The sequence below is a fragment of the Anser cygnoides genome, chromosome 16 (assembly GCF_040182565.1).
Source record: "Anser cygnoides isolate HZ-2024a breed goose chromosome 16, Taihu_goose_T2T_genome, whole genome shotgun sequence".
Lineage (NCBI taxonomy): Eukaryota > Metazoa > Chordata > Aves > Anseriformes > Anatidae > Anser > Anser cygnoides.
In genome coordinates this window covers 4,348,245-4,375,988 of record NC_089888.1, presented here as the reverse complement: position 1 = coordinate 4,375,988, position 27,744 = coordinate 4,348,245, and the positions used below count along the sequence as shown (strand labels likewise).

General features: G+C 38.6%; 1 protein-coding gene across 3 annotated transcripts in view; it reads left to right on the top strand.

The window, feature by feature from the left end:
• Positions 1-27,744, top strand: part of CDH4 (cadherin 4) — a 525,850-nt gene that overhangs the window by 86,838 nt on the left and 411,268 nt on the right. The window contains exon 1 of one of the 3 annotated variants that reach the window (XM_013188903.3): positions 17,054-17,167. The exons of the other annotated variants lie outside the window; for them this stretch is intronic. The gene's annotated coding sequence lies outside the window, so the exon portion shown is untranslated. Of the gene's footprint in view, positions 1-17,053; positions 17,168-27,744 lie in introns of those variants that run through there. 3 annotated transcript variants of the gene reach the window in all.

Below are 27,744 nucleotides of genomic sequence, written 5' to 3'. Positions count from 1 at the left end.
TTACAATTAAAAAGTATTATCCAGTCAGAATATTTTTCATTACAATAATTCCCTAAGTATGGTACAGAAATAAGGTTCATGTTGCCGGTTTCAATTCCAAAACAAAAATGGACAGATCAGGAAAGTTGTTTCAGTTATTTCTATTTTCTGAGACCTAGTTCCAGTCTCACAATATCAGGTAGTGTAGCTGAGCAAAGGGTTTATCTATTGATTTCTAAGTGTATTGTGCTGTTAATCTAAAACTTCTTTCCCCAGTGGAATTTCTATTCAGAAGGCTCTAGCCAAGTTCAGGAAAGTTATTTGATTGTGGAAGTTTGAAAGAATAATAATAAAAGAAGGATTGATGCAGTTGGATTTTCATGAGCTTAGTTCTCTAGTAAAATATAAAGGCTCCTGCCTCCTGCACATATCCTTGACAGCTTGGTTCATTATTTAGGAGCAAAGCATAGTACAGAGATCACTGAAGTTTTACTGTATGAGAATTTCCAATTACGAAACATTTTTAGAGGAAAGTTTCAAGCTTTGGTGATGGAACAAATTATATAAAAAAAAAAAGGTTAGTGCCTTGTTTCTTAATAATTAGACCATTTCTGCTAACTTTTAAACTATTAAAATACAATCCTACAATGTCTTGATATACTTTCCTAATAAGAGAAATGTGGTAAGGAAATTGTACCGTATATAAAGAGGGGCTTTGCCCCTTTTACATCTGACATTTTTTAAGTACTTTAGGAAACTGAATGTTTTACAGGAGCAACAGCAGGAGAGTAGATGGTGTTTGATGGGAATTGTAGTCAATAAAATTTTTCTTTTTTAAGAACTGAATACAGGAATAAACAGGCTTTTTGCCTTTGAGTGGACGGGTATTTCTTTGTGTATTGTGCAGGTGCTTAAAAAAAGGGGGAAAAAAAAATTGATGAGATGTAATTGGTAGCAAAATGAGGCATTTTTGTGTTTTGGGGTTACAGTCCTGCCTTGCTGAAGTTGGTTGTCTGGTCTCATAATAGGATTATCCTGTTTCACTGGGACATTGTCAAATTAAATCAAGGAAAGGGGACTTGTGTCTGAAAGAGCTTCTTTGGGAACGTTCCCTGCTCTGGAGTACAGGAGTTTGTTAGAGATGACAATTATTACTTCTTCAGCTTTGGAAGTGTACTTGTCTGCTGCTCTTTATGCAAAAAATGCAGCTCTTTGGAGGTGTCCGATTAACCTGAGGTGCTATCTTGTGGCATACCCAGATGGGAAGCCGGATGTTAAGAGCGTGCATAAAGAACTACTTGGATATGTGTTAATGTTGTATTAATGATATAGTTGGTTTTTGCTGGTAGCATTTACAGTTTCTTCAGCCCTCGTGGTGTGTAACCCAGCAGATTTTATTCCTGAATTTTTAATTTGCTTAAATGGGCTGATTTTCTTAAATAGGTAGAAATTACGTTTTATTTTATGCTTCAGATTTGCTTTAGATTAAAGCCCAAAGCCAGGTTGGACTTGCTTTTCTTTTCGAACTCCTATTTCAGTGCTGGGTGAATTGGACACAGAGGATTTGGCCTGGTCAACTGTTAAGAGTAACTGAATTTACCGGAGCTAGGGTAAAAAACCTCTCACGTTTAAAACTGTGCTAAAAATCCAAGTTTTTGAACCAGATAGAAAACAGTGATTTTTTTTTTTTAATCCCCCATGTAGAAATAAGTGCTCTAGAATATCTGAAACATCCACCAGTATCATTTCACTGCTGAGAATTGGGTAACTGTGTAAAATTATATTGACCTGAGGGGATTGAAATATAGAAGTAGCCATACGCTTAACTGTGCAGGAATCAAACTGTTTTACTGATAGCATTGTATTGATTTATCTTCTCTCGGTGTTACGCATAGCCTGAAGCTTTGCAAAATGACCTGGCGATGTTTTTGTATCGTGGACATTGCAATATTGCAGCTCCTCATACGTGCTGAAATGTTATATATGGACTGAGAGCTCTCATAATTATTGAGATATGTAATGACTGAGACTGCAGATGGGTCTTCCAGAGGTTTCATTTCCAGCTAGATAGCTGGCAATTCCTCTCTTCTGTTTAAGGATCTGCTGTCCTGCCCTTTCTCTGCAGCTATTGAAGTTTCTCCCTGTGGAAAACTGAACGGTAGCTTGGACTTAATGAAGATGCATAAATGATTGAAATTGCCTTAACAAGGCAGCACTTCATATACAGTAGCAATGGAAACGTTTCTTGCTGTTTGCAAGGGATACTTTGTCATTTTCAGAAAGGAACCGTGGTTTCCAGCAGTATTATAAGAATAATAATAACAAAAAAAAAAAATCCTTCTTATGACAAAGCTTTAAGAAAATGAATGGCTTAAGAAACCACAATGGCAGATTGTGAATTTAACCTGCATGTGTTAACTAATTAAATTCTTTTGAAAGAGCTAATTTCATGTATTTTATTTAATGAAGGCTTACTTAAAATTTTAATGATGTGGGTCTTTTCTCTTCAGTCGAATGCCATATTGACTCATGACATATTTTTACACAGGCTTCATTCTGCCATGAACAACAGTAGTTGAAAATGTGAGCGCTTGATAAATTATCATTAAATTAGCGTATTGTAGTTGCAGATTTCTGTTAGGGTAGTTCAGTGTGATGTGAATTGATCGCATTATACTTGCTGTTTTTTAAAGGTACAGCACTACTATTGATTACACTTTATCTCAAGTGTTTCATCAGCCTGCTGGCAGGCTTGTTCCCCACACAATTTTAGAAAGTACAAGCCTTTGTGCATTTCTTTGCTGCAAATTTCCTGCGCGTGCATGTCCTTTTCCACTGTAAATGCTCTGAAAGAGGCTGAGCTGCTCCGTATTTGTGCTGCACCCTTGTGCACAGCAGCTCTGCCCCGTCCTGGGGCTTTGGGTGCTGCTGCAGGGTGCTGCCAGGAGGCTCTCCCGGTGCCCGGTCCTCGTGGGCTGATCTGCGAGGCTTCCTGATGCTGAGGGCAAAATCAGTTCTGCGAAGGTTTTCTTCATATGCATGTGGAACTGAGGGTTCACCAGAGCAGTTGGTGTAATTGTCTGTAGCTGTGATGTGTGGCACAAATGATATCGGAAAAGCGAGAGCTTACATCTTGGATAGTCAATGCTTTCAGATGTTTTTCCCCATTAACTTGAATAGTGGATTTCTTCTGTAAATCTTGGAAGATGCAGACCTATTTCAATACTAAATGTATTGGAAAAGGATTGCTGTCAAGGCTTGTCCATCTAATTAAATTCCCTTATTAGCACTGGGAAGCAGTCTTCCAAAGATGACATTAGATGAATAATCTCCCTAGCTTCTGTAGGTTAAAATTGTATGGCTTTTAATCAAATACAAAACTAAAATTATATGGCCTTTAATCAAAAGCAGAAACTAAAAGTCCAACAACAAAACACAGAAGTGTTGCTCTAATCACCCGTTTCGTGTGATCTGTGGTAATTCAATATTGCTTAAATACAAATTGGTATTTCAGCTGTCTGTGAAATGTTTTCAGACTTCAGTTACCGCAAGTGCTCGATGCAGTGAGGGCTCTGTCGCCTTATGCTTCGGGCTGATGGCATGCCAGTGCTCACGTCTTTTGCACACTAATAAAGTTTGTCATGATTCATTTTGACATGCTTAGCCACACGTACAAAACTTTTTGTCATAAAGTCCTACAATCCACTGGGTTTGTTCACAGTCCATCTTGGTGATTACTGTCCCTTCAGTCCTTACTGGAGAAGGAAGTAACAGGAGTTTGACAGAAAACCAAAATACTCGAATTTGAGTAAGAGCCCTGATGTTGTTTTTGAACAGGTGGGGGACTTACCACGGGAGGAAGCTACAAAGTGAAATCAAATACACTTTGACCCTTGAGCTTTGCAAATCGGGTTTGAGTGACTGCCAGCAGATGTGTGTTACCCAAATATAAACTACTGACCCTGTGGGACCTGAGAGGCCAGTGAGAGGATGAAGGGGTGCTGCTGCCCTTCGACTTCATGAGTTCCCTGTGTCTTCCACATAGGAGGCCAAGGATGTTGTGGATGCTGAAAGCTCGCTTCCTTTTATAAATGAAAGAGAAAACTGTCATTGTGGCAGCAGAAAGGTGCATATTTGTTTGGGGCTGGTAATGGAGAGTATCATCATAATACTGAGCAAAAGACTTCTAAAATTTGTTGGAAGTTTCAAAAAAACAAATGCTTGTGTTAATTAGACTAGTTGCCTGTCATCTTTATTCACTAATTTAAACAACAAAAAAACTGAGTGAACTCAAAGCATAGTAGAATATATTTCTTAAGTCTCCATGATCAAAGTTTACAGAAGGAGGAGGAAGAATAGTTATGAATACTGCTCATAACTATTTCCTCAAATACAGACTTGAGATATGTTTTCTATTGTAGCATGAGGACTTTTTTTTGTAAAATCTAGTTGATGGTGAAGTGTCCATGAATGTCGTTCAGATATCAGTCATCCTGATCACTTTCAGATGTACATTGTGATGACATTGAGGTCATACAGAAAGAAATGTCTTCAAACAAATGATCAAACATATTGTTAATGTTTATGTGCCTACACATATTGACTAATATTGGTTCACTGTGTCCTTGTCTTCCTCTGTATCTACCTCTTTATCTTTAATTAAACTGCAAATAATCTTTGAAGTGGAGATTCTAGTTTTCCTGATCTGTGTTTATAAAGCATCAGCGTAGTGGGATTCTGGCCATGTGTGGAGTCTCCCAGTTTATATCTTGAAATGACTGATTAAGAAAAACAAACAGGAGATGCATCTAGATAACTGTTCGATCTGCTCAGACATTGTGGCAGAGCAGGTTGATAAGAAAATCTGTACAGAATTTATTTATTTATTTATTTTAGGACTGTTGTTTGTTTTGAAAGGGCTGTGAGGCAGGAGAAGGAAGACAGCTGCTAGCTTTGACTAATTACGAGGGTTCTTCAAGGATGAATGGATGTAAATGGGAGAAAATAATACAAGAGCTACTGCAGTGTGTGCATTTGGAGGCAGGTGGGAGGTGGTGGTGGTGCCCGCGGCTGCCAGGCTGGGAGGGACAGCCAGAGCTGGCTGTGTGATGCTGCGGGAAGCCAGCCCGGCTGGTGCTGTAGCAGTGAAAGTTTCCAGTGGTCTCGTTTTGCAGTCTTGAAGGAGGATAGAAAATGCCAAGGAAACAGAAAGAAGCCTGCCATAATCATGACACAAGATAACTGGGAAATAATAGAGTACAGTGCAAGAGCTCATGCTGTCAGCCACTGATGTACATCTTACTCCATTCACAGCTTCATAATTTGCAGTGAAAATCTTTAGTCAGAAACCAGCTGATTTCTTTGTTTCTTTTCATTCTGATCCTTCTAGATAAGCGAATGAAAGGATTACTTCATAGAGACATAATTCAAATGTCGATGTTGTGGCTCATTACAGAAAGCAGCACAGCCTCCTTAAAAGGACGAAGCATCAGAATGATACCCCATCTGATCACCTACCTAGTCATACTCTTAGCAAACTCAGAAACCCCATTAGCCTGGAGGATTTGCTACTATGTGAATTCCTCAGGTGTGTTTGTCTGTAGCTGATTTGTTCTGAATTACAGTTCCCAAGTTGGGTGTGCTGTTTCTTTGAGGATTACTTTGAAGTAGCTTTTAATTTATGTCCTTGAGTCCACTTCTACTGCTCTACTGCTGTGTCCATGGTCACTTCTAGTTTTTAGGTAAGTAGATGAAGGAAGAAGAGGAGGAAGTGGGTCTACTATCCTTAAATATATTATATATATTTATTAATCTGTGAAGAATAAAGAGAACATCTAAAAGTTGGCCACTTGTACTGGACTGCCCCAAAAATAGATTTGTAGAATTGACTTTTGAAATTCTTGTCTTCATTAAGGGATTTATTTAAATATCTTTCAAATTTAGTTGTTTATATGTTTGTTTTTTCCTTCTTCCATTTTTTGCTCAGTTAGATGAATACTTAATAGTGAAGTGTGTGCACTTCTGCCCAAAGGCATGCCTAAAAACAGAGACCAAAAGAAAGAAAAATAATCTAGGAGAATTCAGTTAAGTGTCCACTGGGTTTCAGTGATAGTTTACGTTATGATGTTAAGTTCTTTTCAGCAGTTCAGTTGCTGCGACCTTAAAGGAAACTCTTGTAGACTGAGCTTTCTCTATTTCTGGGAAAAGAAATTGTGTATTTTGTGCATGCATGCTTTTCTACCATATATGGTTCCCACTGAATTTGGACGCTAGGGGCAGTGGCTAAAGGTTTAATTTAAGGGTGAGAGTTGTGGGATGGCAATTCCTCATAGTGACTTTCTAAAAATAATAATAATTAAAAAAAAAAGGATTTTAAAGCTTTTTAACAACACTGTGTCTCGTTCAGCAGTATTTTTTATAAATTATAATAATAATAAAAAAGGCATGCAAGTGTCCCTGAATAGCTGATAGGTTTGTTTTTCTTTGTTTATGGGTAAATTATAGAGGTACATCTGTTCCTCATCTGTACTGTCAAGTATCTCCAGTTTTTAAGATATTTCTTGACATTCTTTCAGGTTTTAAAGCCAGGTGGAAGATCAGATAGAATTACAGATATCCCCAACTTTCAAAATAATGTTCCTGCCTGAAAACTCCTTTACTTGTATTCCTGGCTTTAATGAGGCACGGTATAAACATCATACTAACTGAAGCAGTGAAAAGGAAAAAAAGCCAACCCAACAATCCACAAGAAGAAAATCTTTCCACATGTTTACAGTAAAGCCAAAATAATTGGGCTGTGTTTATTTAACTTAAATGCTCAGGGATATGTCATCTTATAAAAATGACATTACTGGGCTAGACCAATAAGTAGCGTGTAAGTCAAATGCCAGAACAGGAAATACTTAGCTTGACTCAAGATTTTATTATTTTTACAAGTTGCTTATACTGCTGTCAATAAAGAGGGCAAATAACTGTAGATAAAGCTCTTTGCATGCCATTAATTGTGAGAGTAAGTATGTGCCTTTATATCGCAAACAACCTGATTTGCATGTGCAATCAGGCAGCTAGGTATCCTGTAGCTAGCCGTTCTACTTCTTATTTATTTGCAGTATTGTGTCTGCAGAGTTGGAAGCTTTCTTTTAAAGATCACACGCCTAAAAGTGAAGAACACATAAGCTGTCTCACTGGGGATTTTTGTTTGCTTTGCTTTTTTTCTTCTAAATTCAATCACTCATTCAAGTAAATATATATACCCTTTGAAAGGATGGCCTGAGGAATCTGACACTGGCCATCAGTTAGTGGATTTTGCTTAGTAATTGCTTCATCTATTCAATAGTATTGAAAATACCCTTGAGCAGAATATAGCTGCAGGGGAACAACACTCTAAAGCAGCAACCTAATTAATGAATCTTATTGCCACTTAGACAAGCATTATGCAGTTGGCCTTGCTTGTCAGTATAGATCTGTTCTTGCGACATTATATATTTGTCCAGAAAACTGTTCTGATTATTAGAAAAATGAATAAAGAGGATTTGTGAGGCTGTTGTTAGGGTCCACAAATGAAGCAGATTGTATTTTCAGCATGCAGTTGTGTTCCTAGCATTACAGGTGTCACCAACATCTTATGGCTGCGTGGAACAACAAATGAATTCTCTTAGCGTTTATCTCAGGAGCTGTGACCAAGATTATTCACTGCATTTAGATGAAGTGAAAACAAAGTCATCACAGCCAGAGTCTGAAAGCAGGTAAATTGTTTTCATATATTAGAAATGAGAGCAAAACAGAAGTAAAAAACATATGTATTTTTTTTTGTTTAATGTTTAAAAAATGCAAGCCTTTGTGTGCCTACAGTGAGTACCTGGATTTTGTAGACAGGTTCGTGGATAGAGCATTTGTCTCCAGTTGGGTAAATTGGGCAATAATGTCAGCTGGTGATGAGCCTTTTCTGAATATCTTTTGAAGGAAGTTACTTTAATAAAAGTCATCCTAATAGTCAACAAACAATTAGTCTCTAAGAAAATAAATCATGTTTATTCCTGAAATCATTCTAGTAGCAAAAACTGTAACTTTGAGTCAGAGCTTGTATTTTTAACTGTATTGAAGTCATAGATGAGTTTAGTGACCAGTCAGTAAGTAAAAAGGTGTATACACTTTTAAGAACTGTAATTTGAGTCAATGGCTATAACAAAGTCACTGGACCATTTGTCTGTTCTCTGAAGTGACCCTAGTACACGGAGTGTTTTGATCCTGAAGCATCTTTACTGCTTTGCGTGTTGGTGATTAGCGTGGCAGCTTCTCTGCTTCAGCCTGTTCCTGCTTCTGAGCTTCTGGAGCTCCTCAGTGAACAACCTGGGCTGGTGTGGATCTGCCCCGCTTCTGCCTTCCCTTCATAGATGATGCGAGCATTCCTTGACTACCTCTTACTGTCTGGTCTTTACTTCTTTTACTTTTTTTTTTTTTTTCCCTTTCTGGGTGAGACAGCACATAACACACCTAAATGTGAAATTTTGGGAAGAATTTTTAGCACTTGCAAGTGGCACTTGAGTGGATAATTCCAGCAACTTTGATAGTCAGTGAAACAGCCTTTGCCTAATGGTTTGAGTAATAAAAGTAGTATGGTTTAATATTTGTGGCTTTATATCAGAAAAAATAACTTACCTAGCTGTTCTGAATCATTTTTTCCCAGTGGACATGGCCACAACATCTTTCAGTGCTGGTCAGTCATTTTCAAGTCAGTGAGCATCTGGGTTGGTTATTAGCCAGCAGAGAGATCAATTAGGGCTACTGGGGGTATGTTAGAAGGAGAGGATTGAAAAACATGAATTTTATTGATCAATTGTCCTGTACAATCAACATCGCCACAAGGAGGTCTTAAAGCCATGTGAGAACTAGATGGAAGTTCTTTTCTGCTCTTGCGTGTCTCTTGAATCAAGAGTGAAATACTCCAGTCAACAGAGACTGCAAATTACTGAGGTTCAGAAATCCAAACTTTGATAAAGCAATAAGCTAATTAATAAAGCATAAAAAGTATTGTTAGCTTTAATATGCTGTGCACTGCTGAAGATCCTTTATTTTATGGAGTATATTTGTCTTAAAGTGATTATGTTGCTAATTATAAGGCTCACTAGTCTGTTTAACAGGAGTCCAAATAATTATAATTTGTTTGCAGTTCCCACCCTATGTATTTTCATGCACTAAGACAAATATTTTGCTGAATGATTGATCTCCTGCATGCCTTTTTCTATGTTTATGAAAATTCAATGTTTCAGTTTTGTACTAAGAAAAATATTTCCAATTTTGTTGCTCTTGTTCTGACAGCATGTTAGTAAACTGAAGAAACTTGAGGATAAGGCCACAGGAGGGATGACTGACTCTCAGAATTGTAACTGAATGTGTTCCTAGTAAAGTCCATGACAAAATTACTTTTGCTGCCAACTACTTTTGTATAATGCATTTTGCATTAAAAAAATGGATGGAAGTTCCTTCATGCTCTTAGTTATTGGTTGTCTTGAAGCAAGAATAAACCTTCCAGCCAGTTCCAGCCTTGAAAGCAATTTGGGAGCCAAGTTCCACGATTCTCATGGGAGTAACATGAAGGACAAAATTCTTAACAGGGTTTTCTATGAATGCTCAAGTTAGGGCCTCTTGGAATCAGCAGCAGGCATCTAAAAACCTGCATGAACTTGAACACCCAGAGAATAGGTTATTTAATGTTAGGAAAAAAATTGTCCAGCTTTTATAAAAAGCTCAGAAAACTGAGGCTAAACTACCAAAGTCACTGCTAGAACTGGAGCTGTACTTCAGAAAATGGCTCAAATGAGAAGTCAACCTTATGAAATTAACTCTTTGTTTTGTGGCCAAAAAAGGTAAGCAGAGTTGTTTCTCTGAATCTAGTTGTAAGTTTGCTGAAGTTTAGGTAGCAAAATGGTTGCTTGAAAAAATACCTAGCAAAAAATTCACTATCTCAGACTTGATAATAGTTTCTGAAAATAGCTGGGCTGCCAGAATGTCAGTATTTGGAATGAGAAGATTGCTAAGGGGAAATGGCAAGTAATAAGGGGCCTAAAGAGACATGAAAAGCTAGCAGCTTCATTTTACTTTGAGGGAGAGAAAATTGCTTAGCACTACTTATAGCATCTTTCATTCAAAGATCTCAAAGCTTGCTGAACCAAACATAATTCTTTGAAGAGAGGTATAGACTAATGATCACTTTACTCATCATTGAAATGCAGCCGTCTGTACTGGAGCATGCTGACTATTTGGCAGCAGGCATCAATGCTACCTCAAAGTTCAGTACAGGAGGTAAAGAGCAAAAATGCAGCTGGGAAGAGGCTAGGACAGCAGAATGCACTGAAATGCCATCACTTATGTCTGGACATCACAGCTCTTAATTTAAAAGAAAGAAAAAGGCTACAAGTGAAAATACTTCATCTCTTCTGATACTCACATTTGCTGTTCTGCCAAACTTGTCCTTTATTAGGAAAAAATTGGGGCAGACAAGGTTCTTGATATTAAAATACCGTAGTGGAACTGTTAGGATTCTATTCTGCTCTAAAACTGGAGTGCCAGTTGGCTGTATTAGCCCTTAATACTTTTTTCTTCTTCAGTGTACATGTAACCGCATTAATTGGTCATTTACCAACAAACTTGAAAGATGAATACAATTTAGCTAGGAAAATAACTAGGTTTTTTTTATATATATAATGGAGAAAAATTGAGTTAAGTTGTTCTTACTTTTTGGATGATTGTATCTTTTTTCCTCCCTCCCCCCACCTGTTTCTTATAAGGACAGAAACTCTGGTTTAACTTATGTTACTGTGAATCAGAAAAGTGCAGCCTTAACTGTGATGCATAAATATAACCGCTTTTACTCTGCAAGTAATAATTGCACCTGTAGCTCTATTAAGAGCTGTTACAGTGCATGAACAATTCCTGAGAGGCTCCAGCATTGATGGTCTGGGCGCTGCAGGAAGAACCCGTGTGTGCCCTTCGCAGCACCAGGCTTCAGAGGAGGCGGGGGGCAGAAGGCAGAGTGGGAACAACTGATTAACTGCGGCATTTATCGGAATACTTTCTCTGAGTCCTGGAAAATCTTTGCAAGCAAAATATTATTTGATCACTGCTGATTATATATTGTCAGGCATTTAAGTACATAACTGTGTTTATGCCGAGCTCTCTGAACCAGAAGGAGAAGGAAACTTCGTAATGACCTCCTAGAGAGTCAAGCCCCAAGCATTAGGTCTAGCACTGCTTTTTCATCTGATGCCAGACGGTTCTAAATAGGTCTTAATGCAGCTCCAACAGTTTATGCTATTTAATAAATCTAATCTGTAAAACAGGTCACGTAAAAAAACTAAAAACTTTTCTTCTAATTACAGTAAGATTTTATTGAATGCACATTATACATATAGATCATAATACTTATTAAAAAAGACTATTAAGATTTTACAGTTCAAGATTTTACAGGCAGTGGGAACAGTGGAAGCCTAATGCTTTCTGAGAATCATATCTGCATTAGCAAGATAAAGGACAATTTAGGAAGATTACAAAAGCAATGATTTAGAGTACAACATAAAAATCTGCTGAGAACTAATTCGCAATGCCAGCTGCTGCTAAGCTTCTTAATCTTTATCTAGTTCAATTAAAATCTGAATGTTTGGGATTTCATTAACAACTGGGGACTTGGAAATTACATGCACTTTTACACTGTATTCAACTGCTTATGCACATTATTGGAAGTTGCCTGGAATGTCTTCAGGTAGACTGAGATATAATTAAAACTTAAGTACTTAAAGGATAATGCAGAGGTAAAAGAGGATTATTTTAATTTTTCTGTCAGATCCAATTGACAAAAAAAATCTTGCACAAGTCAAAATGAGTTGAAGACCAGTAAGAATTTTAATGCAAGTGATATTTGTGGCTGATTGTGCAATCAGATGTGCAGATCAAATAGCTTCACTGGAGGGCGGAGTGAACTGGATATTGTAATTGTGGTCTGTACTGATTGTGTTTTGTGTGGGGAAGAAAATACATCGCATCTATCGTTCACTTCTGTACTGATGTAACCACGCTGCTATCAATTAATTATGCATTTCAAAGAATCTGCAAGTAGGCCTTTCTAAAATTAAACTAAGCAAAGTGATGAACAAGCTTTTAATCACTTAATACTGTGTATAAAAAATAGTTTCTTCCCATTAATTCCTCAAGAATAATTCTTCTAAAACTTTTTTTTTTTCAGAAGTAGAAAGGGACTTCATTTTTTTCCCTCCTTATTGTTTTTCTTCTTTCTATTCTCTGTGAGCAATTTTAGCATCTTTGGAATACCTGCTGGTTTAAATAAGTGGAATTAAATGTATGTTGGAGTTCAGTAAATAGTAAATATTTGGAAGCAGTCATTAAAAAGACGGAAGATTTAGTTATGTGACGGTATTCCTTGATACAAGAACACTGACTGATCTCTCTTCTCCATGTAACAGGGCAGGATTTATGCTGGCAGTATTTCCAAGGAGAGCAGGATGCTGGCAGGGTGATGCCTGCTGACAGGAGTGAAGCTGGGCAGGGTTTCCCCGGGTCAGGGACAGCGCCGTGGGATGTGCTGTCTAAGGTCCGGGTCAAATTCTTAGCTGGTCTAAATTTTTCTAAGTTTCATACTGGATTGGATTTCTTTCTCTTTAATTATTTAGATCTAATGATCTTAGGTGCCACTATAGGATGTGAAGATAAGAATATTTTCAGAACAAATGAGGGTATTTAAGGTGGTGTAGGTACTGCAGGATAATTGGTACAAGACGTAGAGACAGCCTGGACATGTTTAAATGGTGTGTTTTGATCAAGTTAACTTTTAAAATGATAAAATGATAAAAAAGAAATTATTCAGTAGTGAAATTACTTAACATGTTTGGGGAAATTTTAACTTTTGTCATTAGAAGTCAAGACTATCCTTAGCAGAAGAAAACAGTGAGGTTTTGCTTGCCTGGCTACTTGATCTTTTTTTTTTTTTTTCCTCCTTAAATTGTGCTTACAAAGCAAGACCAGTGTGTAGGATTGCTGCCATATATAATTTTCAAAAGCTATATGCCGTTTTTTCCCCTCCATACTTTTTAATGGAAAAAATTGTGGCAGGGATGCTCCAGCCAAGTGAAGAATACAAAAAAGAAAAGTGTAAGAATTTTGACTTGAGAATACTTTGGCCAAAGAGAATAGCAAGTGTGTTCTGCTGCCCTGTTTAAGGTTTGTACCTGGACAGTTCTTCATATGCTAGGTAAAAAGAGTACAGCTACCCTCTGAAAGAAGGTTATTTTTCAAGCAAGCAAGTATTGGGAAGTTATGCGTACTTGCCATAATGACGGAAAACTTACTCTGTGGCTGTCTATACTGCTGGAGGAGTCATGGTGTGCTTCCAGTGCAAACTGCAGCGATCCCAAGCTCTGCCAGTTACACTGTTCACCATCCGCATTTGCACAGGGTGGAATAGGTTAGCAGTATGATGAGCACATTTTGAGCAGATCTTTCACCTCTGTTCAGAGGGGTCCAGAGAGCCTTATGGCAGCCTTCTGCCAAAAACCACGGTGGTCTTGAGCATCCCTGCAAGGTAGGTGCTACATGGACGCAGAACGTAGCAAACCATGCCCACTGCTGGAAGTGGGTCTTTGAGCTGGCAGAGAAGCAGGGCTGAGTCATTTTTGTCTGGAGTTGATCCTGTAACTTGAATGAATTCATCATCCAGCTACAGCGTTCCTCGTATATGAAGCCCAGTGAGGTATGTAGTACTTTGGCTTTATAGTTCTTAAGTTGTTCTGCTATGTGCTGGGATATCTGCCCTCAGAAGAGCAGAAAAACTGTTCTTCCCTCTGACTACTGAATGCATTTAGTACATAGGGGTATTTCTTTAATTGTAGGGTTTATTTTCTGATTTCAAAATGGATCAGCCATTAAGTAGCCGACATAGTACGACAATCTGGACATAAGATCCCTGAGCTTAGGTGTTTTCAAAATTTAAGGGTTTTTATCAAAGATTAAAAAATAGTAATAATTAAAAAAAAAAAGGCAAAAAAAATCCTTCCCTTTTTCTTTTGTATAATGAGAAAACTGAAATAAATAAAATGAAGAATATTGATATATCACAAATGGGAACAGTAAATGTGTCGCTAGGGAGACGAGTGGGAGTTGAGAGCAAAGATAACTACAGATCTGATAAGTATCTGTACATTTGGCTTCAGATATGAAAATCAGTGCCACAGATTGATCCTACAGGAGTAATAAATACATATTATCTGTAATTATTCTCAAACTTCATAAACCTTATTTTAATAACATCCTTTGCATCACTTTTTTCTGAGATCTTTTATTTTTATGACACTGTCAAGCTTTTTAATTTTAATTTCAAGAAAATTGCTCCAGCTGTTATGGATTTTGTTTCAGCTTCCATTTGAGCATTTCTGTCATTCTCTCAAAACCTGATAAACTGTCCCACTTCTTTTCTCCTGGGGTTAAGAGTTTCCTTTGGAGAGTTCTGGTAGCAGCTTGGAAGGGTTTCTGTTTCTGAGCTATGCCTAAATGGTGGCTTTGTTGTTTCTTCATTTGTTTGTTTTAAGGAGATCGAAGGCTGTGAATTTGCAACTGCTTTTACAAATACTATTTTGGATGTAATTCCACCTTACAATATTATCCTGCAGTGGAAACTCCACGAGATTTTGAACCTTGCAGAACTTTTACTGCAATCACTGCTGAGAGTTTTATCTGTGGAACTCCAGTCGTCTGCAACAGGACAAGCAGGGAATCACCAATACTAACCTGAAGGTGAAGGATCAGCCCTTTGTTAGGAGTCTCTTGGTTTTGAAGGGCCGGAGGCAGACCTCTGTTTTTGCATACCTGCACCTGCTGGTTGCTGAGGGCTGCATCTCATTTGTGCCCATGGTTCTCCCGACAGTAATGTGGTAACAGCAATTGAAGTTAACAAAGAAGTTTGTTGTTGTTGCTTTTTTTTTGTTGGTGGCGGTGTTTTTTTTAATTTTATTTTTGTTTTTGTGATTTTTTTTAAGAGGATTGCGGGCTTACCCGTGGAATGCTATGTCTGAAAAAATGTGCTTGTTCAAGTACAAAAGTAGGAAAAAAAATGGTGCTCAAGCAAGTTGAGTAAGTACTTCTGTGTGGATGTGGGAGGTGACTTGGAATAAATCTCATGCAAAATGTTGATGTTTAAATTTGGTAATATAAGCAATATTTTTATTTATTTATTTTTATTTACATTTTAGAAATATTTTTATGTCAAAATTTGTTGTCAAATAGGAAATACTCTTGTTGAATGTGTTACAAAATGTTCTTTTATCAGCGGACTGAGTAGCATGGTATATGTGCTACCAGCACTCCTGTGGCTGCGTGTTGAGCTGGGATCAGCATCGATATTGAAAGTGTTATTGGGTTTCCTCTGCTGTTAGAAGTGTGATCACATTTCGTGATGTCCTGAGGTCTTAAGTAATCATGAACTGACAGTAAGCAAAATTTCAAGTGCTGCTTTTTTGAAGATCGGAAATTAAATATAGAGCAGTGTACTCCTCTGCATATCTGTTGATGTGTTGACCATGTTTTGAGATGGAGATGCTGTTAGATCTTAAACCAGTAAATTTCAGTACTAAGATTTCTTTGCTTACCTAGTATCAATGAAACAGTGAAACTTAACTCATTTACATTAGTGTAATTCTCCATCTCCTCTTCCCTAAGGTAGGGTACCCAGCTCTGAGTGGTAGGCCTCATCTACTCAAACAAAAGATTCTTTTGCCCCTTAACTGCTACATTTTTGTCCTCTTTCCCAAAGGCTTTGTGGCACTTCTCTCATTGTGTAGCCAGAAGCATTTGAACAACCCGTAGACACCCTCCAGTACAAGGTACAAGCAGATGCACATTCACATTCCTGTTGCACAAATTCGTGTGATGGGAGCTGCCGCAGCCTGGGTTTGACCTGGCTGTGCTTATGGCCATGTGGGGGACTTGCAAGAGGATCAAAACTGTGAATTTTAGTGAAAAACTGAAATATTCCACTTATCCAGAAAAAAAGATGCAATTTTCAGGTTAATGTCTGTCTCCATCCTGTTTCCCAACTTGGTAATAAACAAATAAATAAAATAAAAATACATTTTTGGAATGAAAAATAAAAATAAACTTATAAAACTCTCCTGGTTTTTGTTTTTGTAAAAATGAAACTTGAGTAATTGTGAATAACTTGCAAACAATTTCTGTACTTGCATAGAGTATTTTTTTAATGTCATTCAGTTTCAATTTCAAATTTTATATTTGTTAATAACATTTTTTTTACTATATCTAAAGATTGCCATCTACTGGCATGTAATAGCTTTGGGGTCTGTTATTGTTCATAAATCTGAAAATTCAATAAAGTTATTTTCTCAGCTGATTCTGTGATTGCATTTTATTTCATAGGATAGGGGCAATAGTTGGGGAAACATTAACAGCATTTACTTTATCATGCCAACTACAGTGCAATATGTGGTTAATTAAAAGCCCATTAGAGCAAAGCACTGATTTTTCCCATGTGAATGAGCTTTCTATTCCCCCAAATTAAGCAATGTTTCATATTTCTCTAAGAACAGAAGAACACGTTATTTAAGTTAAAAATGTACTGTTTCTTTAAACGTTTGAAGCAATGCTGTCCTCCTGGTATATAGCAGTTTGGTGGCTCAGTAAACAAGATGGGGGTAGAACTATGCAAATTCCAAAATTGTGAGAGACTCCTCTCCCTCCTCAAGTGAATTTTTAGTTTACCCTAAAATTCCTTAGGTGTCTAGACCCTGATTCATCACAGCTTCCCCTCTAGTCAGCAGAGCATGGGGACCTCTGGAGGAACATATTAGCTGAGAAGAAAGGGCAGATGTGACCCCAAGCAAGCTTTGAGCAGGTAAATAGGAGCACTGAATCCCTGCTGCAAGGTTCAGTGTTGATACGCACCTGAGACTACTACAGTCTTAAAAGTTAGTGGCAGCTGTTGGTAACTACTCCTACATTGATTTCATGTGGGTTGGCAGAATGTGCTCCAGGTGTGCAAAAGGGATTGGTCCCATGTACAATGACCTGTTTTTCCCTGAGAAGGTTGGGGAGTGTTAGGAGCTGGTGTTTGCAGGGGGGTAAGCTGAGGAAGCAGTCTGTGTGTCTTGTAGGAGCTGTGATTCCTGAGCAGGTGAGTACACCCATAAGACAGGCAGAATTCTGGTTTTGCCTAGTTCCTTGATATTTCTTAATAGCAAAGTGTTCTGCATACTGGTTCTTCTGTGTCTTATTTTTAGATCTGTTTTTGTGAGGAAGCACTTAGGTGCCTGTGTGTGGCTTTGCTTTCCTTTTTGAGGACATGGCGCCTAGAAGCTTAGCTTTACCTGTTCCTAGCCACCTGTGTGGGACACTAAAGCTGTGTAGTCTAAAATTTTTGAAGTAATTTGCAAAGGCCCATGCTGTTTTTTTTTGGTGAAAATAGTGTACTTTCATTTGTGTGAAGAACGTTATGATTGCTGCTTCAAGAGAAAATAAACTACTTATACCAAGCAGATGATATTGTAAAGGTGAACATACTGCTACTTTTTCCACTGTTATGAAGCATACAAAATACTGCTTCACTGGAGAAAGTGGTCTCTATTTCAGGAGTAAAGCCTAGCTTTCATGTGATGTAAGAGCTGTTGCTATTCAAGATTTATATAACTGTAAAGGTAGTAGTCATGTAAAACTTGTGTAACTTACTGAGGCATTAACTAAAGCTGCCCTAGGGCTGCCTTCACACACGTGCTACTATTGTTGATTTCCTATCTGCTATTCTTATGTTGTGTAGGGATTTACTACGTTTGTATGCTTGCAGTCAACTTGTCTGAGGTTTTTACCCCTCTCTCTTTCTGCTTTTTCTGATCATTAGAGGGAAGAATGTAAAATAACTTAAAAACAACAAAAAAAAAGGGTATTTAAATAGAAACTGTCCTTAAGTTATTCTGTATGAGCCTCAAAATATATTTAGTCTAGATAGTCAACTGTTGACATTTTACTTGGATTTCTGCTAGATAAATAACTTCCAATTGTATGTCCATGTATGTATTTACTGATAATTATAAATCGTGTTCTTGGCTGTTTAAGGCAGATAGGCTTTCCACCATTTGCTCACATAAGCCTGTTCTGTACTTTGGTATATTAAGTATTAGGCATATTTTGGATGTAGAAGAGGAGGGAGATGTACTGAGAGGCCATATGGCATGAACCTACCACCTGAAGCAAAGTTGACTATAAAGATAATTGGATGCAAAGAATAAGAGCACAAAATTCTTCCATCTTGCGTAGGTGGAGATGGTTTTTGATGAGCACCAGCTTGTGGAAACAGGACATTCATGTAGTGGTGCTCCTGAACTGTAGTCCTTTGTGCTCAAGGGATGTGGCAGAGTGAGTTAAGCCATCAAACCCGAGAGCCGTTTTTCCCTCTGCCTTGTGAGGGTTGAGAACTCTGAGGCAAATAGTGAGATAAATGTTGGCCTTCTCACCTCTTCAAGGCAGAGCAAGCCTTTGAGAGGTAAGTGCTGATGCTCCCCTTCTATAGGCATCTCTAGTAAGTGAATGTGTTTGCAGTAGAAAATAGCCCATTAATGTGGTGATTGATTGACGTGAAAATGCAGTTATAGGTTTGGTAAGACAAATGAATATTCACAAAAGCTCTGATGAAATGCTGTGTAGGCCATACTCTCTTCTTACAGATGGTTTTCTGATTTTTAGTGTTTTTTTATTATAAGCAGTCAATGGACTTCCAGTTATAATATGAACTGCAGTAAATCTTGCTGTTGTGGTGGCAGTTAATCGCAGATCAACAGGCATAAATCATGTGAGGCAAGTCCTTGCTATTAAGAGGTGAGCCATTCATTAACTTAAGAAATTGCATTATTCTGGGCTCCTCTGTGGCATACATAAGTCTCATTTCTCTTAAGATATTCCGGGTGCTTGCACTGGCCTGTAATACCTTTCAGTATCATTTGACTTGCCGTGGACTGAAAACTATCCTGCTTACGTGAATGGCAGAAGCAGTTTGAAGTTTCTCAGCTGGTGATTTGCCCCCCAAAAATTCCAAAAAAACATATCCCAAATTGTTCAGGCATACACCTGTTTTGAGTAGGGGTCAGTAAGTGTGTTATGCTGACAGGAATGAAGGAAATTAATCCTACCTCACTTAGTAGTCTTTCTTCTTGTTCTTGCCGTTGTTTTGGGGAGAGCAGTAATGGCTGCCCTTCTGACCTCCACGCCATTAGATGTTCCCTCTTGTCTCTCGTGTTCTTTGCCATCTTCATGCGTGTTCAGAATTGGTAGTAGTGAACAAAGAAATCTGCTTGCTCTGGTAAATTTATTAAAAAAAAAAAAAAGTTTGACCGGAGAAGAGAGCAGGGATGGCAAGTGAATATGTGCCTCCTGGAGGTTGGAGTCTGTGGTGCCTTGGAAGTACCTTCTGGTGCGGCCTCCTGCTAAAGGCCTCTGAGAGACTTTTCACGTGCCAGTCTTCCCCAGCTACAAAACTAGAGTGAGATACCTGAGCTGTCTTGAGATATTATGAATGTAAGTATATTTAAAGGTTGTGGGATGAGAATCATAAATCCACAGAGTTTTTTCACAGTGATAGTATCTTACTCTTGGAGTGGCCTGAGCTTGGCCTTAGCAAAAATTTCATGCGGATCGCTTCAGGTTTGTGAATCACTGTTGCTTTTGTGATTCTTGTAATAGTTGGGATGATTTTGGAGGAAATCTGATAAGTTGTACTGGTGCCTGCTGGGTAGATTTACCACAGAGGCTATCAGTGAGGTACGCAGGATGCTTTTAGCACGGTCGATGCAGGAGGAAGCAGGGACTGTTCCTGTGGCTGCAGCATGCTCGCGGTGTTCTGGGCCGTTAGAGGGGCTGCTCAGCAGACCATGGGAAAGGTCAGAAATAGAAACACAGAAGACCTCAGAGCCTCTACAGTGGACTGGGTAAACATCTGAAGTCTGTATCCAGACTGGATCACTCATTTGAGTAAAATTATATTTACAGAATACATCCCAAGCTATTTGGCAGCACCTGAGTGTTCTAGCCTAAGAACATCTATTAGATGGTGTTCTTAACTTTGTAGAAAGAAATCCTCAGAATTTATTACTGCTTCTAATTTTTGTTCCTGAAAAATCTGTTGAAAGCATGTGTGGAAGGAATCTTATTTACTGAGGGGGCAGGTAAGCTTCATTATGGGAGATGATAATTAACAAATTTTAAGGCTCAACATGATTGTCATGTGCTACAAGGAGAGGTAGTTTATTCTCCTAAATCAAGTCTCTGGTGACAAAACAAATTTTGGACTGTTATGTAGATGAGCAGAAAAAAGAAAGATAAATTCAGCTTCTCAGCTGTTATTTATTTATTTTTGTTCATTCTCTCTCATTGAAAAATTCTGCATCTTTGGAAAGAATAATGTCACTGCTTGCTGAAGGCAGAGCAAACTGTCTGGCTGTGATGATTTACTAGGGAAGCCATGTCAATGATTCCAATATTTGATAGTAAATGAACTTGTCAACAAGTAAAATTAAACATGAGACTGTAACTTAAATATTTTCCCTGGTTTGTTCACCAGTATGAAAAGGGTTCAGTAGAATGCCCATTCCAGTCAATGGGAGTCTTTCTGCCAATTCTGACGGACTTTGGAACAGGCTTGTAACTATTTACAGTTTTTTGGTTTTGCTTATTTAACATACAGGGTGCTTGTAGTTAATTGTACGGTTTTCAAGACCTTTGGATAGCTGACTGCGGATAATGCCTTTAAACATAGCCTTTAACAACAAACAAAGCGTGGGAAGGGAGGGAGCTGCTTGGTCTGAAATGCCCTGCCTCTATTGGCAATACTTGCAAGAGCAGAAGCACTTCTCTCAAAAATATAAATTTTCTTGCTGCACTTTGTCTGCCTCAAAAGCTTCTTATCTGTGAACCCATGAAAAATGAGTCTGTGTCATGGATCATCTACCATTTACGTTTTGATTTGCATTCTGGAATATGGCTTAGATCTGATATAATGGTTTCCTCCTTTATTGTGGTGTCTGTCACTGGCTACACACTATTACCTCCTCACGGGCTCTTTTTGTGTGGGAGTCTTATGCTTGCCCTGAGCACCCCCTTTTCGTAGGTCTATAAATTACATATATGACCTCAGGAGGTTCTTTGTGCAATTCCTCCATGTGTGACAGAGATGATAAAGCTTCATTATCTCATTGTGGCATTTTCTGGATAAATTTGTATGGGGTAGATACCCTACTAGCTGGTGGTGGTGCTGCTGCTGTCAGTAAACAAGTCTGGCAGCGTCCATGTATGGATTCGGCTCTGTCCCATGTTTTCCTGTGTGAAGACCTGTTTCCTGAAAGCATTCAGGAGGCAGTTATTGTACATATTTGCCTATTTTTAATAGGTTTAAAAATTATAAAATAATTAAATAGAAGAAAAATAGGAACTATAGCATGCCTTTTATTAAGGTATCCAGCCTTGTTCCTCTTTCTGATAAAATGGAAAAGTTGATTAATTACAGTATTTATTTTACCAAATGATAGACTTCCCATTCCTAAATTCAGCACAATAATACTTAGAACATAGTGTGTACCTGCAAGAGAGCATCCTAGGCTCTAGTTACCTAAATCTATATTTAGGCAATTTATTGTTTATTATATGTAAGCTTGATCTCATTAGCAGTGGTCTTTCTATTTTTGTTGTCGTCCCCAGGATGTAATGGTGAGGATAACATCTCAATCTGTGCCATCAGACAAAGATTCTGTTGCGAAATTAGGGGAAATTAGGGGAAATTGTGTCCTGAATGAGAACAGCAAATTTAATTACTGACAACGGAGTGAGTACAAAACGTTTCTGCATACAGTGTTCTGGACAATGCACTGCTTCAAAAACCATGCAACTTCATTTGCGCAACATTACACAGGGAAGAGTTACTGGATGGTAATCCACTAAACTGAGGATGTGTGTTACTGAAACGCTAGTGAAATGCTAATGCATTTTTTGTGAGTGAAGCCAGTGAAATAGCGAAACATCTAAAGAGCAAATATCAAACCCTGATATTTAGGTAGAAATAGTATTGAGAATGGGAACACTGTTCACCTCAGAGAGGCCCTGTACTTCCAGGAAAGCATTTTGTGTACAGAGAGCTTTATTTAAGGTGGCTGCCTTACCACAAGAGCATACCTAAATAACGGCACTGTGGTCCTTCCTCTGTAGCAAAAGGGCATAGGTGTGTAAAGGCAGGAGTCACTGAAGGAACACTGTACATATAAAACCATTCTGTAATAATTCCACTTAAGAACTATCAGGTTGAGACTCATAGAGCACCATATTTCAGAGCCTGTGCATCCTGACAGTACCTGAGGAAACAGGGCGGGGGGGGGAACAGAAGTTGATTACAAGCTCTAGTTCTTCCAAGACTTGCAGAGCAGCTGCCTGTTGCCACATCTCTTGCTGTCTGGGAGATGTATCCCAGTGTGCTGGAGGTAACGACCTTCTGGATGCTTTCTAATAAAACAGTGAAGAGCTGACTTTATCATCCTTAAAGCAAATTACTTCTAAAAAATGTTTTACAAATACCAAGGGTGCCCTTTAGTTAGGAATGTGTCCTATTAAATAGGTTTGAATGTTTTTCTGCCATTAAGTGGAAAAGTTCTCCCAGTTCAGCAAGCTGTGGAGGGACAGCTCATACAGGGAAGCCAGGAGCAAAGCCATATCTATTTTTCAGTCCAGATCTCTCAAGAAGAACAGGGCCATCAGGTTGGATTAAGTTGTCTCAAAGAAGACAGGCTTAGTAAATCCATGTTCTTGTCTTCATCAACTAATGACATTGCCTTCATTCTTTCATCTAAAGTGATCTTGAGTGAAGATCAGTCTGGTAGTGTCTTAAGTGTTTTTGTCTCTGCATGCTGGCAGGATGACAGCAATAATGCTGCGAGACCAGGACTGTGGCTTTACAGAAGGGAAACTGAGATATTTCCTTATCAGTCTGAAGGACACACAGAGCCCAGATGTCTGCGAGTCTCTGTCTTGTGACTCAGCCATGTGATGGTGCAAATTCTGGTGTCGCCGGTACCGGTTACACAAACAGCACAGTTCGAGTACTTTAGTTATCTGTTTATGTTAATAGTGGATAACAACGAAAACACGAGGCTTGGCCCCAGTGTACTACTGTGGGCTTCCTGCTGACTTGTTTACGTCTTCTCATCCCACAGGTTTGTCTGTTGTCATAGCTCCCATTTTCTTTCAGTTTTCGAAAGCAGGACACGAGGTCTCTATGGAGACAGCCATCAGTTCCAGTCCACGCACTAACTGTAGGGGTTGCTGTAAGAGCAGAGCTGCGAACATGCGTCTTCCCTGTGGAAGCCAAAACATTGCCACCTCGACATCCCAAAGCCGTAATGGCTCTGGGAATTAACGCTTCAAGGTCACCACAGCTTCCCTGTAACAACGCTGTGTGCTGTTATCTTCATTGGATCAGTATTATAATAATGCTAGCATAATTGCTTCACTATAGAACTTCAAAGAACTTTCAGATTTTTTTCATTACCTGCATGAAAGACACCAAACCATGCTGACGTGTCCTTAGAAGCAGGACTCAGAAATTTCATCTGAAATGAGAAAGTTAAACTTAGGTCTAAGCTTTGTGTAGGTCACTGGGGCATGGGTAAAAAATATATGTTTTTAGCTGTGGCACTGCCACAGAGGAGGAGGATCAGGAGTTCACTTATCCAATGTGTGTATCCAGAGGAGCTGTGCTGCTGAACAGCTCTGTATGTAAGACATGACTGATGGCTCAGAAAGGGGGCACAGCAGATCACTGGAAATGGGGAGCTATGTCTTGCATGCCATCCTTGTTTGGGGTTGGATGTTGCTTTGATGTCAGCTGTGTGATGGATATGGTCAGTAATGCGGCCAGGTTTGGTGCAAACAAATTCTAGTCATGCCGCAGTGAAGTAGGTGTTAGGGGTGCAATTTTCAGAAGTACCTCAGCAACTTGGGAACGAAAATCCATCAGTGGTATAACCACTGATGTTCAGGTTTCTATATCACTGACTTGATGAAGTGTTACTCTATCACAGTTTTCATATGAAATTGAACCAAGGTCTAGAGGAGTGTGTGTGTATGTATTTCTGCCCTAATACATCTCGTGCATTTGTCTGTAATCGTACTTAGCTGTACAAGAGAAGCCTTTGCTACCAAGGCAGACAAAAAGGGAAAATTCATCACTGAAGCTGCTGTGAGAACAGGAAGGTACAATTGTGCAGGATGAGTAGAGTTTGAGAACTCTTCAAGATCTAAAGTTTTGCGTTTCTGTTGTGTGGTTTGTGGGTTTTTTTCCTCATGGAGGAGAAGGGTACTGATATTGTATGAGGTTTGTTTGAGAATCCTTAATGGATTGGTTGTCCTGTCTGACACGGTACTGAAGAAAGTATTGTCTTGGTAGTTTGCAGCATATGCTATGGAGCAGCAATTGAATTTTATAGTGAGTTTACTGGATAGCACACACATAATGAACCATGTGTACTTCTAATCGTAGATTGGCTAAGTGGAACCCTAGGGAGTGTTTAACAAAATGAGTGATTGAAAGGTGACTTAGCATTTTGTTTAGTGTTTGGTTCAGTGTTGTGACCCCAATGAAAAAATGATTTCTAGGATCTGGTGTCACATAAAACACCCAAAATTTGCTAATGCAGATCAACAGCTTGCCTAAAAGAATGTCAGAATGTTGTCTTTCTGGACCAGTGGTCCTCATGCCTGTCACTGGTAAAAACAAATCTGTGTAGCATCAGATTTACAGACAGAACGGTGAGACTGACCGTATGGTATGGGTTCTGAAACGAAGGTCGAGTTCTGCCATCCGATAAATCTGCTTTCTGTCAACCTCTTTGTATGCTACGAAATGAAAATTAATTCAGATGAAGTCACCAAAGAATATTTTGGTGAGTGGTGGGTTGGTGCGATAATTCCTAACCTGCCGTGTTGCTCACAGGAGGGAGGGAGCAGTCCCCAGGGCTGCTGGCTAGCGATAGAAAGGCACTACAGCTCTAGGAGTATGCTGAGTTTGCTACTTGCTTCCCACCAGCTGCTTAGGTGCAGGTTCTTAGATCTCTTTATGCATAGGAGCATATCAGGTTAATACCAGCTCCCTTGGAGTTTTGTACAGCTCAGCTTCTTTGCATATTTTCATAAATGAAGACAATTAGGAGGACAAGAACCACCTTTATATTGTAATTTAAGTTGGTCTTCGAGGCTCCTGGTGTTAGTCAATAGAGACAGGGGGCATCTCCAGAGACATTAATTTTGTTTTAAGATGGTCTCTGATTTAGGTCATCCCCTGGGAATGTTTACTGGAAGGACTCATTTGCTATGTGCTCTGTCCTGTGCGGATATGTTGTTTTATTTCTCTGAAGATACTTACTTTTAGAATATCCCTGTTTCTTTAATACTGGTGAAACCCTTCTCAAATGGTAATGATTGCTTAAGGCTGTGACTTTGTTTGGCCTGCACATAGTATTGAAAGAGTGTCATAAGATTGTACTCCTTACCCTAGGAGGAAAAAATTAATAGAAAAGTCTTCTGACTTACTAACATACTTCAATTTTCTAGTAACTTATAGATATGAGCAAATAAGAATAGGCACCAAGTCAAATAACAAAATTTTGAAAAGGTCAAATTAATATATTTTTTTACAGCTATCTTTCACAGTGGATGAGGCATTAAAATTCTGATTACAATCCATTCTCACGAGAACTTATAATGAGAACAGGAACCAGCACATTATGAATCCACTCTCCTGGTAATAATTTTAACTAGAACAGTAGCTGGTACAAATGTAATTTGCTCTTGTGACAATTTAAAGACTGAAATCTGGCTGTCATCATGCGGCCTTCTTGTGCCATATCTGGGACAGTTAGAGTTGAGCATCTTACTATTGAGACTAAGACACGTTGTGGAAAGGTATGGTTGTAAACTTCCTGAATCTACCTTGTCACAACTGCTGCCTTCAGTAAAGCTCTTCCTGCAGTTAAGATTGGGTTGAAAGGACACTAAAAAGTAGTCCTGATTTGTGTTTATTTAGGACAGATGGCTAATTTAACTTGTCTGATCTCAGTTTCTTATTGGACTACATCCAGTCATCCTTGGTAGTCTAATATCTGAATTCAACATTTCCTGAAGCCATCAGATGCGAATAGCAAAAGTAATTAAAAGACTGCTTCAAACTGTAAATATCCATTAAAAAGTGTGAAATTTTTGCTAATAACATTTGTGGAGCTTTCGTTATTTTGAGGAGTTTTAGCTGCGCTGACAGTAAAGACTGACACCAAATATGGTGAGTGGTTTTATTTGTGTTATTTTTCCCCTGCTGATTTCAAGTATCTTAAAAAAGACACAGTAATATGCCTGATGGTCACAAAACTTCTTGCCCTTGTTTTAGCAGGGGAAGGGAGGGATGGAAGGATTTTAGGAGTCAGAGCTGTCCAGGATTTAGCAGCAGACACGAGGAGTGTCAGTCCTGTCCTCTGGAGTTCCCCGTAGCTGTCTAGGCAGAGATTGGAGGGTTTTGTGCACTCCGCTGTCCTTTCAGGAGCCACTGATGGATATGACCTGTGTGACTGTCACAGAAGACTTTCCTATGACAAAATTACTGTAACCCGTCAATTTAAGGCTGCTAGCTTTATTATGAACTTTCAACTCAAGAATTGTGTGATCTCTGTCAAAAAAAAAAAAATATATAGTCCATTCTTAATAAATACTTGTGACTGGGGAAAACCCTAGAACAATTAAAATCTGTGTTTTAGTCCACAGTGCTTATACATCATGAATAAAGCCTTGGCTCCGCTGAAGTCAGCAGGAGAACTCCTTATTGATTGTGACTGGATCATTAGAAAACCTGAAATTATAAAATCCATGTTACTTGATCTTTTTTTTTTTTTTCAAAATGCTCAGCAAATTTCCTTCACCGAGAGCATCTACTCCATACGGAGTTCTTCCCATTCTGCCTGTCTGAGTCAGGTAAACTGCCTCTTGTGTATCGCGTAATAGCTTACTGTAACTGGCTTTTCTGGCATTTCCCCCATGGGATGTGCGTCTTTATTAAGATGTCCAGATGAACTCCCATCTGAAGAGCTGCAGCTAGGGAGTTTGCTCTTAGCACCTAGCTCATGCATACCAAATAATTGGTGCTTCCAGGATCTGCACTGGTATTATAAATGCTTAGAGGTGTTAATGATGATCTTTATCACAATCATAAACCTAATAGAAGATTGTTCTGATAGGCCAAAAGATGTATATAACCACTGTTAGGGTGTCTTTACAAGGATTGCTTTAAATATCTATCTGTTGGAAAGTAATAGCTGTATTTGGAATTATTAAGCTGTAGACACTAATCGATCTTTCTTATAAATAACATTTTTTTATGAAATGTCCATGTTTTGTGAAACATAACATTCTTCACATTGTCTAACCATATTTTTGGTGTTAATCTTGTAAATGAAAATCTAGACCACAAATTGGCAAGTTTTGTATCCAAACTCTCTATCCTTGTCACTCATGACAGTCTCAGTGCAGGTTTTCTATTTTAAAGACTTCTTTAATACCAGACTCCTGTGTTATTACAAAAAGAGATCTTGCAACAAGCAAAGCTGCAGTCATAACATGTCCTGAATGATGAAATTAAGGTTCTAAGCAATAAATAATAAATAAATAAGCAATAAATTATAT